Source organism: Ovis canadensis, chromosome 8 (assembly GCF_042477335.2).
Source record: "Ovis canadensis isolate MfBH-ARS-UI-01 breed Bighorn chromosome 8, ARS-UI_OviCan_v2, whole genome shotgun sequence".
In the NCBI taxonomy this organism is placed as follows: domain Eukaryota; kingdom Metazoa; phylum Chordata; class Mammalia; order Artiodactyla; family Bovidae; genus Ovis; species Ovis canadensis.
This window is the reverse complement of record NC_091252.1, coordinates 31,249,007-31,265,962: the sequence shown is the minus strand read 5'-3', so window position 1 is coordinate 31,265,962 and position 16,956 is coordinate 31,249,007.

The window sequence follows — 16,956 nt, the reverse complement described above, 5'->3', positions numbered from 1 at the left end:
ATGGACACTGAATAGCTATAATTAGATTGAATAGAGTCATTTTTTGTTTTCAATCTTGTTTTTATTATTAAGAAGTACCCTCCAGGATGGCAATCCTCTGTGGCAGAGGATCTTTGCAGCCTAAGTACATATCTAGGCCGTGAGAGCTACTTTCCTCAAAAATGGATTATATTGCTGAACCCGGGTCTCCCGCATTGTAGGCAGACGCTTTACCATCTGAGCCACCAGGGAAGTCCTGAGTTAATAATACCTTCTCTAAATCACATTGCCTGATCCGTGTAGGGGGCTCAGCCACTAATTAGTTAATTCCATCACTCTCTTCCACAGGAAGCCAGGCCCTTCCCACTTGCAGTTTCTCAATAGATCCTGAAGTTTACATAACAACTTCCTGTTTGATAAAATAGGCAGTATAAGCACTGGTTTGCTATGAATGATGCTTTTGAGAGCTGTGTCTTTGATGTTTCTTTTAGGGATGGTTGCTCACCTTTATAACAGATTTCAAAGACCCATTCAGATAACTTGCCTATTGTTGGTTGCTCTGGAAAGCAATGCCCCCCTTCCGAGCTCATTAAGGTTTGTGCCCAAGAGCTTCCCCTGGAACTGCCTGCTTGGATCACTGAGAATGTGATTTGCTGACAGAGGGACCCTGAAAATCAAACTAGAACAGCCTAGGGGTACCAATCAAAATAGCTACAGTGCTTTGCTAACAAGTTGTTGTTTAGTCACTAAGTCCTGTCCAACTCTTGCAAGCCCACAGACTGTAGCCCACCAGGCTCCTCTGTTCATGGGATTTCCCAGATGAGAATAGTGGCGTGGGTTGCCATTTCTTCCTCCAGGGGTATCTTCTAGACCCAGGGATCGAACCCTCATCTCCTGCACTGGCAGGCAGGCTCTTTTCCACTGAGCCACTTGGGAAGGCTCAAGGTCTAATCCTCACAACACAGCAAAGTAAATATTATCCACAGGTACAGACCAGGAAATTGAGGCTGAAAGATGCAGAGATGTACTCAGTGCAGAGTACTCTGAAGCTGGGGCTGATTCTCCAGCAGCACTCTGCTGTCCAGGGGCTCCTTCCCCACGGATGACGGGGCTTCCCTGTATCTCTAGCCTAAGAGACAACATAGCAGAGGGACACAGGTTCCATCTCACAAATTAGAAAGCTGGAGAACTCTAGCTCCAGCCCCAGAACTACTCAGACAGAACATTTGCCCTCCATCAAAATAGAATCACTGGGGTTTGTTTGAGGAACATGTGGGTTCTATTTTTTTATTGTGCTTTAAAAAAAACCACACGTAACATAAAATTTACCATCTTAACCATTTCTTAGTGCTAACTATATGCAAAAGCAGAGACATTACTTTGCCGACTAAGGTCCGTCTAGTCAAGGCTATGGTTTTTCCTGTGGTCATGTATGGATGTGAGAGTTGGACTGTGAAGAAGGCTGAGCGCCGAAGAATTGATGCTTTTGAACTGTGGTGTTGGAGAAGACTCTTGAGAGTCCCTTGGACTGCAAGGAGATCCAACCAGTCCATTCTGAAGGAGATCAGCCCTGGGATTTCTTTGGAAGGAATGATGCTAAAGCTGAAACTCCAGTACTTTGGCCACCTCATGGGAAGAGTTGATTCATTGGAAAAGACTCTGACGCTGGGAGGGATTGGGGGCAGGAGGAGAAGGGGACGACACAGGATGAGATGGCTGGATGGCATCACAGACTCAATGGACGTGATTCTGAGTGAACTCTGGGAGATGGTGATGGACAGGGAGGCCTGGCGCACTGCAATTCATGGGGTCGCAAAGAGTCTGACACGACTGAGCGACTGAACTGAACTGAACTCAACTCAACTCAACTGAACTATATGCACATTGCTGTGCAACAGAGCTCACAATTTTTTCATCTTACAAAACTCAAACACCATAAAACAACTCTCCTTTTTTGCTTCCTCCAGTCCCTTCAACAAGCCTTCTACTTTGTGCGTCTCAGAGTCTGACTATTTTAGATCCCTCATGTAAGTGAAATCATGCCGTATTTGTCTTTTTGTGACTGACTTCCTCTACTAAGTACAATGTACTCAAGTTTCATCCATTTTTGTAGCATATGACAGAATCCCCTCCTTTTTAAGGGCTAAATAATGCTTTGTTATATGTATAGACCACATTTCCCCTTTCTTTAAAAAGAGATATAATTGACAAAAACCAGTGTGTGAGCTTAAGGTATACAACGTGTTGGTTTGATTGACACATTTATATGTTGCATATGGCTTTCGCTGTAGCATTAATACCTGCATCATGCCACAGTTTATTTATCTGTGGGTGGACACAGGTTGCTTCCGTCTCTCAGCTAGTGTGAGTAACGCTGTAATGAACACGGATGTGCGAATATCTCTTCAAGATCCTATTTTCAGCAGTTTTGGATATATACCCAGAAGTGGGATTGCCAGAACATATGGTGATTCTGGGTTTTCTTTTATTTTTTGAAGAAACTCTGTACTGCTTTTCGTAGCAGCTGCACCATTTTGCATTCCTACTAACAATGCAAAAGGGTCCCAATTTTTCCACATCCTCACCAAAACTTGTTATTTGCTGTTTTTTTTAATAGTGGCAACATTATTTTTTATTATGTATGTCTCTGACTTTTATCTTTCCCTAACCTTGCCCCATTTCAAGGTTCTTTCCACTTAATTTATGTTTGTCTGAATTGTTTATACATCTGTTACTTCTATAATCTTTAAGGCAGTGAAGACACATTTTTAAGTTGCAGAAAGGTTGGCCCAAACCAACATTATTTAGGCATTTGATAACTTTGAGTATAGCATATGTGTTACTGAGTACTGAGAGAAATGATGAAATTGTAGATTTTTCTGAACAGTGTGGACCTGAGGCTAGGAGATCATACTATGATCCAAATACCTCTCCATCATCCCTTGTCTTCTCTGTACCCACTCAAGTAAGATTAGCATTGTTAGAAAAACTATCATCAGCTAAGGCATGTCCTAGACTGTCAAGTGAAAAGCCATTTCCTTTGTTATGCAGACAAATGTATTTATTAATTTAAAGTAAATACAAATAAACATTGTGCTCTCCTGCCAACTTACACTTCTGCATAAATCTATAATCAAGTTGCTTAGAGAGGTAGAATTCAAATGTACTAGAACCTTATCTCATAAAATTAAAGACCATTTGCTGAGACAAAATTATAAAATGATAAAATTCCATGAAGAAAGTGGTCTGCACTGAGGACCTATTATTTATGACAGACTATTTCCCATACTTTTTTCTCCTTCAGTACTCACTATAGCCCTCTATGTAAATATTACACAACTGAGCGACTTCACTTTCACTTTTCACTTTCATGCATTGGAGAAGGCAATGGCACCCCACTCCAGTACTCTTGCCTGGAAAATCCCATGGATGCAGGAGCCTGGTGGGCTGCAGTCCATGGGGTCGCTAAGAGTCAGACACAACTGAGTGACTTCACTTTCACTTTTCACTTTCATGCATTGGAGAAGGAAATGGCAACCCACTCCAGTGTTCTTGCCTGGAGAATCCCAGGGATGGGGGTGGGCTGCTGTCTATGGGGTTGCACAGAGTCAGACACGACTGAAGTGGCTTAGCAGCAGCAGTAGCACCCTCACGACCTGATTACCTCCTAAAGGTTCCACCTTTTAATACAATCACACTGGGGATTAGAGCTTCAAAAAATGAATTCTGGGGAAGACACAGCAATTCAGTCTATAGCATAGGAGCTACTGAAAACAACGGTATTAAATTCAACTTCCTGGGCCAATGTTTTCTGGCCCTACTTGAAGGTGAATCCAGTTGGCTTTATTCCTAAGGCATCTCTTGAGGACTAGGACACACTCAACAGTGGGACTTGATATTATGTACTATTTATCAAATTTAGGGACGGGTGACCGATCACATCTTTACACCCATATTCTTAAGTTTTCTCCTCTATTGAATGTATTTGAGATTCAATGCACCAGCTTGCAGTCACCAAATTTTCCATGGGAAGTGAGGTTGCTTTTACTTTTCATTGGAAGGGAGCAAATAGACCTGATTTCCAGCTGGAGACATGACAGGGAAGTATCAAAGACAAAAGACAGCAATGTTAGGATCACCGAGACCAAGTAAAAAGTCAAGACTAAAGCCAGAAGTACTATCAGGATGAGGGTCTCAGAGCCAAGTCAACAAACCAACCTGATTTGAGGACAAGGTCTACTTATGAAGGACAGCAAGTTCTCATCATGCTGTTCATGCCCATCTGACTGAGGTGTGAAAAACAGCTTTGATGCTCAAAGAATAGAAGTACAACAGTGGAAATGACAAGCTGAGGAACTGAAGGTTTTGTTGAGGTCTCAGCTGCTTGCTTCTGCACAGTATGCTGGGTCAGTGGCTCACTTCTGTTAGTGTGCAAGCTTGACCAGATTATTACCCTGGAGAAGACTGTCTCTTTTTCACCTGCCTGGCTTTGATGACAGTCAGGCTTATTTCTTCCTGTTCTTTTGCATGTTCAGATATTATAGAAACTCTATAAGCCTCTTAATTTACTCTGCAGAAAATCTGCTCTAGAATGTACTGTGTGCTGTGTTACCAAAATGTGTTATTTAAAAAGAAGCAGGTTCAATCCCTGGTCTGGGAAGATTCCACATGCCGTGGGACAGCTGGGCCCAGGACCGGCAACTACTGAAGCCCAGGCACCCTGGAGCCCATGCTCCAAAACAATAGAGATCACTGCAATGAGACGCTCCTGTTCACCGCAGCTAGGGAGTAGCCCCCACTCTCCACAACTGTAGAAAGCCCGTGCACAGCAATGAAGACCCAGAGCAGCCATAAAATAAATAAATAAATCTTTAAAAACAAAACAACAAAAAAAGGATTCAAGAAGGTGAATGGATCGCAAACACTATAAATCCAAAGAAATCTACAGAATGGCATGTCACAATTAAACTTCTAAAAACTAAAGACAAATTTAAAAATTTAGGAAATAGAGAAAACAGTACTTTACTATGATGGGGGAAAATATCAGAATGACAGCAGATTTCTCATCAGAAATCATGGTGACTGGAAGGAAGTTGAACGCTATTTTCAAGTACTGAAAAAAGTCAACCAGGATCTTGCACCCAGAGAAAACGTCTTTTAAGAATGAAAATGAAATCAACACATTCTCCAAGGAAGGAGAAACAAGAACTTATCTCCAGTAGATGTACTTAAAGAATGGCTGAAGAATCCCTTAAACAGAAAGGGAACTTTAATGGGACAAACCCTGGAATATAAGGAGGGAGGGAAGAACACAGAAATCAAAAATACAGGTAAATACAAACTGAACCCATAGCAAGAAGAAGCAAGGAAATAATAAAGGTGAAAACAGAAATCAATGATAGCAAATTTTTTTTTTAATCACAGAAAATCAATAAAATAGAGAGTTGGATCTTTGGGGAAAAAAAACAAAATTTGACAAATCTGTAGCAAAACTGATAAAACAGAGAGAAGATACAAATTACCAATATTAGGAATGAAAATAAAGATAGGAGCACAGATTCTGCAGACATCAAAAGAATCACAAGGGAACATTTACAGTACAAAAAACTCTACACACATATATTTGACAACTTAGATGAAATAAACCTCTTTTTTTGAAAGATGTGGACTCCTGTAATTCACTCCATATGAAATACTTTGTAGATCCCTGTAACTATTAAGGAAATTCATTTCATAAGTAAAAATCCTCCAAAAAACAAATCTGTGGGCCCAGATGCTTTCACTGGAGATATCTACCAAATATTTAAAAAATTAATATCAATTATATACAAACTTCCCAGAAAACAGAAAAGGAGAGAATAATTTCAATTTATTTTATAAAGCTAATTTTACCCTGACTCCAAAATGGACAGCATACAAACAAAGAAAAAACATCCCAGAAACATACAGACCAATATTCCTCAATAGTACATATTCTAAATCCCTAACAATATAGAATTAGCAATGTATAAAAAGAATTATATTCCGTAACCAAGTGAGGCTTATGCCAGATTTACAAGGCTGATTTAATATTTGAAAATAAATCACTGTCATCACCATATTAGAAAGCTAAAAAAGAAAATGTACGTGGTCATATCAATTGAAGCTGGGAAAATATTTGGTAATTCAGTATTAACTCACTCACCAAAAAACTCAGAAAAATAGAAATAGAAAGGAAATCTCTCAACTTCATAAAGAAAATCTATCAGAACCCCTACAGCTAACATCATATTTAATGTGAAAGTCTTATGCCTTCCCACGAAGATTGGGAACAAGGTAAGGATGTCTGCTCTCACCATTAGAAGCTCTAGTCAGTTCAGTAAGACCAAAAAACAAAAAGAAAAGAAAGGGCATAAGATCAGAAAAAAAGAAAAGAAAACTTTTTTTTAAATTAGTTAATTTATTTTAATTGGAGCCTAATTACTTTACGATATTATAGTGGTTTGCTGAAAACATGATTGTCCACATAGGGAAGACCCCAGGAATCTACCGAAACTTCCTAGAACACAAAGGTGAGTTTAGCAAGGAATGGCTTGATTTGTAAGTTTTTGGGCAGGTCCAGACAGTTCTCTCTCTCTCTTCCCACTTATTAATCTATTGGCGGGAGTAATTCGGTTTGTATTCACTGTAGGATTCGGGGGATATTTCATTCAACTCATATTCTGTATTTATCAAGTCTGTCTGCCCACACTACCCCAATACTAAAACAAAACAGCTTTTTTATTGAAAGCAAAAAGCTACTATTTTTATATAGCTAAAACAGGTCATATAAATCTTTTCACCTTGATTGTGTAGGGAACAGCACATATAGGTAGCCTAGACTAAACTGTCATAAGAACAAATATGGACTCATCAGAAAGAACTAAAGCACAGTCATAAAGCAAAAATAATTTAGGAGTTTGAAGCAAAAATAAGGATGTCTGTTTTGCAAAGGACATACTGGACAAAATCTGGTAGATGGACATACGGGACATACTGGTAGATGAGACTAGGGGAAGATATTTGTGACTCCTACACAGACAAGGAACCAACATTTGAAATACATTCATATATATATATATATATATATATATATATATATATATATATCTCACCCTGAAAAATCTAGGAGTTGTTTCAGAAAACAGGCAAATTGTATGACATATCATTTACAGAAACCTAAATGCCTACCATGTGTATCGACAGCTGTCCAAACTTAATAATGAATTTTTTAAAAGTTTTTATTGCAAGATGTTTGTTTTACAATATTGTACTGGTTCCGGCCAAACATCAACATGAATCAGTGATAGGCATACATATGTTCCCTCCCTCTGAAGCCTTCCTCCCACCTCCCGCCCCGTTCCACCCCTCTAGGTTGTCACAGAGCCCTGGCTGGAGTTCCTTGAGTCATACAAAAAATTCCCACTGGCTGTCTATTTTGCATATATTACTGTATACGTTTCCATGCTACTCTCTCCAGTAGTCTCACCCTCTCCTATCTATCCCATCTCCCTGTGTCCATAAGTCTGTTCTCTATGTCTGCCTCCGTAATGAATTTTAAAAGCTGAGAAACACCAGCTTATACTCTGTGAGAATGGCAAAAATTGAAAGTTAGATAATATAAAATTTGGTGGGGACATTGGATAACAGGGACCCTCCTGCACTGCTGAAAAGAGTGTAGATGGGCGCAGCCATTCTGGACAGTAATTTGGCAGTGCTCAATCAGATCAGGTACCCACAGCTCTGCGACCCAGCTGGGAACAAAATGGGACAGGCATGAGGATGTAGAGGAATCAGGACGTCCATCACTTGAGGGATTGAGCCAAGTGAAATGTGTTTGTACACCTTGGAGCACCATGCAACATTTAGAATAAATAAACTGGATATGCATATAACAACATAGACAGATATTAAAAACAGAAAAGACCCAGAATAGGACTTTGTGTGTGCAAATTTGTATAAAGTTTTAAAACACACACTCAAGCAACAATGCTTTTTATAAAGTTGCATGTGAATTCAAGAACACATATAAACTACATTAGTTTTGTTGCCTGTAGTGGGGAAGAAAACAGGGGTGGTATATAAATAACTAAGCATACAGGGGCTTTGTATAGACTCTTGATGACACTGTGACTTGCAATGAGTATCTTAGCTCAATCCTCTGAATCTAAGGTAACTAACGAAGAAAAGATGACGGAGTAACGGAAGGCTGGTTGTATAGAAGAGTGAAAGCTGAGATGATTTCATGCAACATCATCTAAGTGGAGTTGATAAATCAGAAAGTCACATTAGGCATGCACAGCTCAGCTGTTTCCTGTTTTCTTGGGAGGGAGGGCTCCATCATGTAAGCCTGGTTCCGTCCTGGGCTGTCTAGGATTGGGTGGGAAAATTTTCCTAATTTTGTAGTTTAGTCAGCAGGCCTAGTTGGATCTCACATTTGCAACCAAGGACTATTGGTAATGGCTTCCATTTTTACTTTATTACTTGAATTGTTTAAAATGGGACAGGGGCTGCGGCTGCTGCTGCTAAGTCATTTCAATCGTGTCCGACTCTCCGTGACCCCAGAGACAGCAGCCCACCAGGCTCCACCGCCCCTGCAATTCTCCAGGCAAGAACACTGGAGTGAGTTGCCATTTCCTTCTCCAATGAATAAAAGTGAAAAGTGAAAGTGAAATCGTTCAGTTGTGTCCGACTCTGTGCGACCCCATGGACTGCAGCCTACCAGGCTCCTCCGTCTATGGGATTCTCCAGGCAAGAGTACTGGAGTGGGTTGCCATTGCCTTCTCCAAAATTGTTTAAAATGGGACAGGGAAGAGGGCTACTATTTATTGGGAGCTGACCCAGAGACTGACTGTCATAGGCACTCACTAACCTGAACTACATTGCTTTTATTATTTGGCAACTAATTTTTTCTACCATCTTACCAACCTGGATCAAGATACAGCATGGACTTGGCAAAAAGCTATGGAGTACTGAGCTGAGTCGTAAAGGTCATGATCTCACCATTGGAGAGGAATGAAGCCGTTAACAGAGCTTGACATTGATTCCAGTGGTGAAGCACCGAAAGACGGACCTCAGTTCTTGTCTTCTTTGAAGAAAGAATTCGGCCAAGACTGTGAAAAAGACAAAAGCATGTATTAGAAGCAAAGTATGTCTGGAAGAAGCAAAGTGCGTGGAAGAGCATGCAGGTGAGCTCAGAGTGAGTTGCCCACAATAAGGGCCGCTTAGGTTGCTAATATAGGAGCAGTTTTCTGGGTTGTGTCTGGCCAGTCACCTCTATAATTTGGTCCTGGTGTGAGCATGGAGGGGCTTCCCAGATGGCGCTAGTGGTAAAGAGCCCGCCTGCCAATTCAGGAAACAGGAGACGTGGGTCCGATCCCTGGGTCGGGAAGATCCCCTGGAGAAGGGCATGGCAACCGACTCCAGCCTGGAGAATCTCCATGGACAGAGGAGCCTGGCGGGCTACAGTCCATGCGCCTGCACAACTGAAGTGACTGAGCAGGCAGGCAGGTGGGCATGGATCTCTCAGTCCAGATGGATTCCAGCCTCTCCCTCCTTTTGTCCTTCCCCTGGACTGAGGGCCTTCTCTGTGCGTGTGTCAGGGAAATGCACAGGAATGCACCCAGTCAGGGTCCACTGTTGGTAAGCCATCTCAAAGCGTTGGCAGGGGACCAGGTGCAGCCGCTCAGACTGGGGCCTGGATATCTCCCACCTCAATATCAGAGCTTGTTGACTCAGGTTTGTGAGTAAAATTACATGAGCTTCCTTATCAGTCTTTTTGCTGGCTACTTCCAATTATTACTGTGTTCTTAGGGTGTGGCATACGAGGAGGAAACCTGAGATGGGAGCTGTGGCATGCTGGGAAAAACAGGCAGCGAAGGAGGCAACAAGGGAGCCGGACAGCGTGTAAAACCCTTAGTCATCGTGGCGTGCCTCCCGCAGCACGGCCCCTGATGTCCCTGAACCTTAGCACAAAGGTGAAGTGTTTCTCCATATATTCTGTTCAGTTAGGCGAGAAAATGTCTGCTACAGCTTTAACAGATTGCCATTAAAACTAAGATGCTATTTAATACAGCTGACTTCAGCTGTCTTAAAAATTGCTCGTGTACCACACCTAATTTCCTAAACTTGTTTGATAAAGATTTATGACTTGATAGTACTATTTTAAAATAGTTATTATATTTACAGAGTCTACTCTTGGTACTTTTCTAAAAATGTATGTCTTATTCTTCTCCACAGTTGTCAAAGTAATAAATCCAAGTTCATTATTATGAGTTCCAAGTCCTTTCCTAAAGCCAATGAAACGTGTAAGAATTTTAAACAAAAGAGGTATCTGTAGTTTGTCATCATTTATTTCAAGTCTTCTATTGCTTTAGGGAATGTTGTGAATTTGCAACATATATAGTTTGCGTTATATAATTGTACACTTTGATCAGAAACACACAGTTAAATAGTAACCTGTAATAAATTTATATTACATATGTAGCTAGGTTTGCAAATTTTCTGTCCAACTTAGAATGATAATAACTTTTAATTTATTCAGTTCAAGTTTGAGGAAACTGTGTTTGAAAACCTGGGCCAGCAGTAATGTTTCTAGTAGGACTGTGTGTACCTGTCCAGTCACTTGGTCATGTCCAATTCTTTGCAACCCCATGGACTGTAGTCCAACTGGCTTCGCTGTCCATGATTCCATGGAATACTGGAGTGGGTTGCCATTTGCTACTCCAGGGGATCTCCCTGACCAGGAATCAAACTAATGTCTCCTGCCTCAGTAGGTGGATTCTTCACCACTGTGCCACCTGGGAAGCCCCTCTAATAGGACTAGAAACACACATTTTGCAGTGACTGTACTTTGATTTTTGCAGCCCTGGTATTCACTCAGTTGATTAAATCTCTGTGTGCACTGAATTAGAAGCAATCAATATGAATGAGAAAACATCTTTATAATGCAGAGTAGAAATTTGTGGGAATTATTTATTGATCATGCAAACTCCAGAAGCTGAACATAATGTTTTAAATTATTTTTCTGCTTAAAATATAGTATGTGATTGTTGTAAAAAGGTAAAACATTCCAGAAGTATAGGACAGAATTAGGATTTATTTCTTCTTCATTCCTTTTCCTCACCCACACCAGAAAAACACTGTTGGGTTTTTGTGTGAATTCCTCAAGAATTTGCAAAATTGAGTTTTGATTTTGCCTCAAGAACATCACTATTTACGTGTAACTAATATTTTGTGATTATATTGCCCATCACATAGATAAAATTTTTTAAAGCAGATGAAATTTGGTTCATTATCTGTAAAGTTATCATAGGGACTTTAAGGAATCACTTCCCAGTGTTAGACATGACTCATTTTAGATTCCATTCTTTGGAACAAGAAGAGCTGGTTAGGCCTGTTTCTCTTGGTTCCCACAGTCTTTTTGTGACCCAATCCAACTTTACCTCAAATCGTTACACACCCAGTAAAACTTGCTTTCACGTTATTGATATATTTTTACTTTTAATAGTTCTTGGATAAATTACTTTTTTTGCTTCTTTTCTTTGTATGAAAAAAGTCAGCTGGTGTAAGTACCAGCAGCTTAAACTTTGATGAAAGCCTCTGCCAAAGCAAGAAAAGCTTCTGGGACAATACCCAGTTCTTTGTATCCTGTGCCGTGCTGTGCTTAGTCGCTCAGTCGTGTCTGACTCTTTGCAATCCTATGGACTCCAGCCCACCAAGCCCTCTGTCCATGGGATTCTCCAGGCAAGAATACTGGAGTGGGTTGCCATGCCCTCCTCCGGGGGGTTTTCCCAACCCAGGGACTGGACCCAGGTCTCCCGCATTGCAGGTGGATTCTTTACTGTCTGAGTCTCCAGGGAAGCCCTCTTTGTATTCTAGATAGATGAAAAAGCTTAGCAATTTGTCATTTTACACTTTCCAGTCCATTAAAGAGGTAGGTAATTGATCTCTGTTGATTTGCAACAGAAATTCTTGGCACATTAAGTGGATGAATAAAAGTAGGAGAGTAATTCTCAATCTTATGTTTCCAATTAATAATGCTTAAAGTGACAAATGCTTACTAAATAAGTGGATAGATGTGCTTTTAAATTAATGGTTAAATACATGGCTTTAACAAAGATGTGGTAATATTTTCTCATTAATAATTGAAAAGCTAAATAGTCTGAGACCATTCATTAATTCAGTCACTCATTTGTTGTTTGGTTAATATATCCAGCCATCTATGCATCTATCTTTCTTTTTATCCATCTATCTTCTCAAAAAGTACTTTGTGGAACACCTTATTTGGAGGTGGCACTGGGAGAATAAAAAAGCAAACAAAAACATCCCATAAAACATCAAAGTTATCCCCAGAGGCTAAACAACAATGCTCTGGATATAATTCTTGAAGTGGATTTTTTGGGGGTAGTGTTTCTCTTTTAAAAATCATAATATTGATTTATATGTATCTGAAGGGGATTTTCTAAGAAACTAAAATTATAGGTAAAAATGTATACTTTCAAAGCCCCACCCTAGACGATCTTGATTTAGGAGGTCTGGATCTGTCATTTACTAACTGTGAGCTCTTGTTCAAGTAGTTTTATTTTTCTTTGCTGGATTCCTCATCTATAACAGATAGATAATAAAACCTACCTTTCAAGCTCATCAGGAATATGATACTATACATAAGAACCTTTGCATCTCCAAAGTGTTATACAGTTCTAAGGTAAGTCATATACAAGGTGCCTCAATGAAGCACAAACACATTTTCAGGGGCATAGAGCCTTTTTCTTGGTTTTGACAAACACTGTTAGTAATCAGTCAATGTTTGTGAGTTAAGAAAAATACATATCTAAAATTCTTTTCTGATTGATTCCAGTGTGGGGTGTGGGGAGGACTGGGAGAGAGGAAGGATGGGCAGAGGAGAGAGGAGGTGTGGAACGTGGGGTGAGAAGATGGAAGTGGGCAGGAAGAGCTGGTGTGTGGGATGGTGGCTCTGCAGACCACGTGCTGGTGATCCTTCTGGGGATCTTAGTCATCCTGAGAGCCCTTGGAAATTTTGAAAGTACACTTTGAAACCCTAGATAGTTAGCTCTAGAAAAGAATGCGTGATTATCCATTCCAATGTTCCCAGTTTTGAAAGAGGAACTAGTACCAGAGAGGTTAAGTGACTTAGTCAAAGTCACACAGCTAGTTAGCGGCAGGGACCCATGATAATCAGCATGAGTTGATTTGACACTGGGCCATTTCAGAATTCTAAAACATAAAGTGGTTTAGTTGCTAAGTCATGTCCAACTCTTGTGAACCCAAGACTGCCAGGCTCCTCTTGTACAAGGGATTTCCCAGGCAAGAATATTGGTGTGGGTTACCATTTCCTGCTCCAGGGGATTTTCCTGACCCAGAGATTGAGCCCAGGTCTCGTGTATTTCAGGCAGTCTCCCACATTGCAGGCAAATTCTTTACTGGCTGAGCCACCAGGGAAGCTCTATAACATAACTGCCCATATCACACTGGTGTCAGGGTTAGTGAGAGGCTGGGATGGGTGTGGCTCAGATGCAGGCTACTAGAGCACATGTTACTAGCACTAGTCTGCTGACCACACTAACTCTTCCTAGATTTTGGCCCCCATTCTATGAGAACACTCTTATCTCTCCATTGGGTTACATCTTACCTTCTATGATTTCACTTTTGAAATTACAATATTTTTTATTTTTTATATTTAAATGTGTGCTTTTTTATTGGTGATGCAAAAAACCAAAATATTGATACTTGCGACCCCATGGACTGCAGCCTACAAGGCTCCTCTGTCCATGGGGTTTTCCAGGCAAGAGTACTGGAGTGGGTTGCCATTACCTTCTCCGGTCATGAGGGTAGAACCCTATTGATCTTAGCACCATAAGCTAAGCCTGACATTCAACGCCCAGGACAAATTTCAACACTCAAGTTAAGGGTTTGTGGCTGTTATGAGTGGGGTGTCTGCATGACAGCTGTTAAAGACATGTGGTTCCAGGAGAAGTAAGAGGACCCTGGCTCAACCTGTTTGTGGAAATGATCCAGCCTCAAAATTCCCCTCCCTGCCTCTCAGCCAGGCAAACAGCTCAGGTCTTTGGACTGCAGGTGGCAACTGTGATGACAGCAGAACCTAGAACTCTCCTCCAGAAATCCACAGTGATCTTCCCCTCCACCTCAATCTCCCCCAAGAGAGTGGAAACAGGCCGCTGCTTAGTCATGGCCTCTTTTAAGCCTGGAGGGGGAAGCTGCCCCCCTGTGCCTCTTCTGAAGGTGTTTGGAAAAAAAAAACAAAACAAAATAGAAACTGTGAAGTTACCCTAAATCTCTCCCAACATACTGCAGGAAACGGAAATGAAATTTCAAATCCATTTGGGAAACAATAGTTTCAATAAATCATTTTCTTGGCTTCGCAACTTTTCCAGCCTCAGGGGCTCTCTGAGAGTAGGTAAACTAAGAACCCACTCAGATCAAGTATATGAATGTTCTTCCAGAACTATTTTTTTAAACTACGCAAATGTATTGCAGGCAGCTAGAAACTTGAAAGCAGGGATATTCCTTGAAAGTTAACACTGTAAATCAACAGATAATGAAGGGAACATGGGAAAAAGTCTCAGCAGGAGAAAGCCCGACTCTCTCATTAACATCCAAAGAAGAAATAGAAATTAGAGAAAGGCCAGCTTAGGAGGCAAGCTAGACAGTGCTCTGTCAAGCTCTGTGCTGGGAGAGGATTTGGTCAGCTTATTCTAGCTGTGTGGCACTGGTGGCTGCCCTGGTGGCTCAGCTGATAAAGAATCCGCCTGCAATGTGGGAGACCTGGGTTCAATCCCTGGGTTGGCAAGATCCCCTGGAGGAGGAACAGGCTACCCACTTCAGTATTCTGGCCTGGAGAATTCTGTGGACGGTATAGTCCATGGGGTTGCAAAGAGTCAGACACAACTGAGTGACTTTTACTCACTCACTCACTCAGCGCTGGTGGCAGAACTGCACAGACGGTGATGACGAAGACTCTCTCCTTGATCAAACTAACGTCAGACTCCGCCAAGCCCCCTTTCTGATTAAGCCTCATCCTTGAGTCCTCTCTGACCTGCTTAGTCCAGTTTTAGGAAGATTTCTGCTAAGTCAGTTTAGAGAGAATCCCCCATCCTTAATATCTGATTACCCCTGATATCTGATCCAGTTCCTCATTCTCCGCCTTTGATGTATAAATCCTTGACCTGCCTTCAGCAGGAATCCTGTTAAGTGGGTTCAACAAGAATCCCCCTTGCATTAATGTCTCCTCCTAGTACTGTCCCATCGACTCCTTGTCATTCTGCTCCTTGCCTGGAAATCCCCGGCTGTCTTTGCCATATTCAGAGGTGAACCTTGATCTCTTTCCACTGTTGCCATAGTCTTGACCCCTATTGCAATAGTCCTGAACAAAGTCTTCCTTACAGTTTTAATAAGAGTCAGAACAAGATTGTACTTTAATAGGATTGAGAGGTGGGAAGGACAAGCATCCTTACTTTGTTGCTTCTAACATCAGAATCCCTCAGTCAACTTTGCTTTTCTTTATGTTTATCTAACAACCTCTGATGGAGTTTGGCTCCCAAAGTTGTTTTCTGCTGAAGAGACTGTACCTCACCATCTTATAGTTCTCACTGATATTTAATATACTGGCATTGGTGCTGGTTTGTATACTTCTGTGACTAACTTAATCATGGAGCAGTATACCCACGGCAAGCACACTGACAGAAAACAAGTTTCTGGGCCCACAAAAGAGAGGCCCAGAAGGTGAGACCTGGCCACGGTGAGCTACAGCATTAAGAATTACTGCTGGAACTACCAGTGAACATCAGCAACCAGTTTTTGAAAAGTCAATAGGCCGTTAGAGATGAGGAAATAATGTGGATAATACAAATTGTTTTGGCCATTGCATTCAAAATTTAATCTTTTTTTTTTTCCGTCCTGTTTACATTCTAAGACTCAATATACATTTTGTATTGTCACCCTTTATCGCTCAGATTTGCCCATGGCTCTATCCTGACTTGGAAATATAATTATAATGCAGAATCTGGTTCAGAGGTCCTGGTGGGGGTGGAGACAGGAGTCTGTGTTTCTGGAAAGCTCCCAAGTGTTGCAGATGCTGTTGGTTTGGGGCACTTTAGAGTATAAGAGGGGAGGTGTCATTGTCTCTGGTCTAGAGTATTGGTATAAACTCCTAACTGGTCTCCCTGCCTCTTTTTCCAATCCATTTCCCATGCCGCAGCCAGTGTGGTCATTCAAAAATGCAAATCTAAACGAGTTCTGCCAGTTTTTCCGCTTCCCATAACCCTCAGAGCCTCAGAGCCTGCTGCTGTCTCCTTCCCGGCCTTCAGGCACCCACTCCCGTCTCAGGCTCACTCTTCCAGCCCCCATGAATCAGACTCCATTCCTGTAAGCACCTGTCAAGTAGACTTTTCTGCTTTCTCACAAGTTCTTCTCATCTGACACACATTATTTCTCCTGTTTCCCATCTTCACCCCTCTCGTGTCCTCCCAAGTTATGAACCTTTCTCTCCTCTCTGATCTCTTCCTTTCATTGTACTTATCAACCTATATAATTACTTGTCTCAAATTTCTATCAATAGATCATGAATGAGGGAGAGAGGTACCTGTATTTGTTTTAATTGAATCTCTGTCACATTGTTTCACGTATAGAAAATATTCAAAATATATTTATTTATTGAGTTGAATCAGAAAAGGAAGAGTGTGAAGGAAGCAGTAGCCTGTAAAGGTTTCAAACTAATACCTCATTTGGTCTACTCCAGAGAGTGACAATCAGGGTTACTAAATATTAAGGACAAAATTGATTAGGTCGTCAAACTGACAATCTGAAGAACTGTAACTACTTTAGAATAAAACTAGGCTTGCAGTTCTGTTTAAATTCTGTCTTATCTAAGCAATACAGAATACATTTTTTATACACAAAACAAAGGAGCCCTGACCAGCT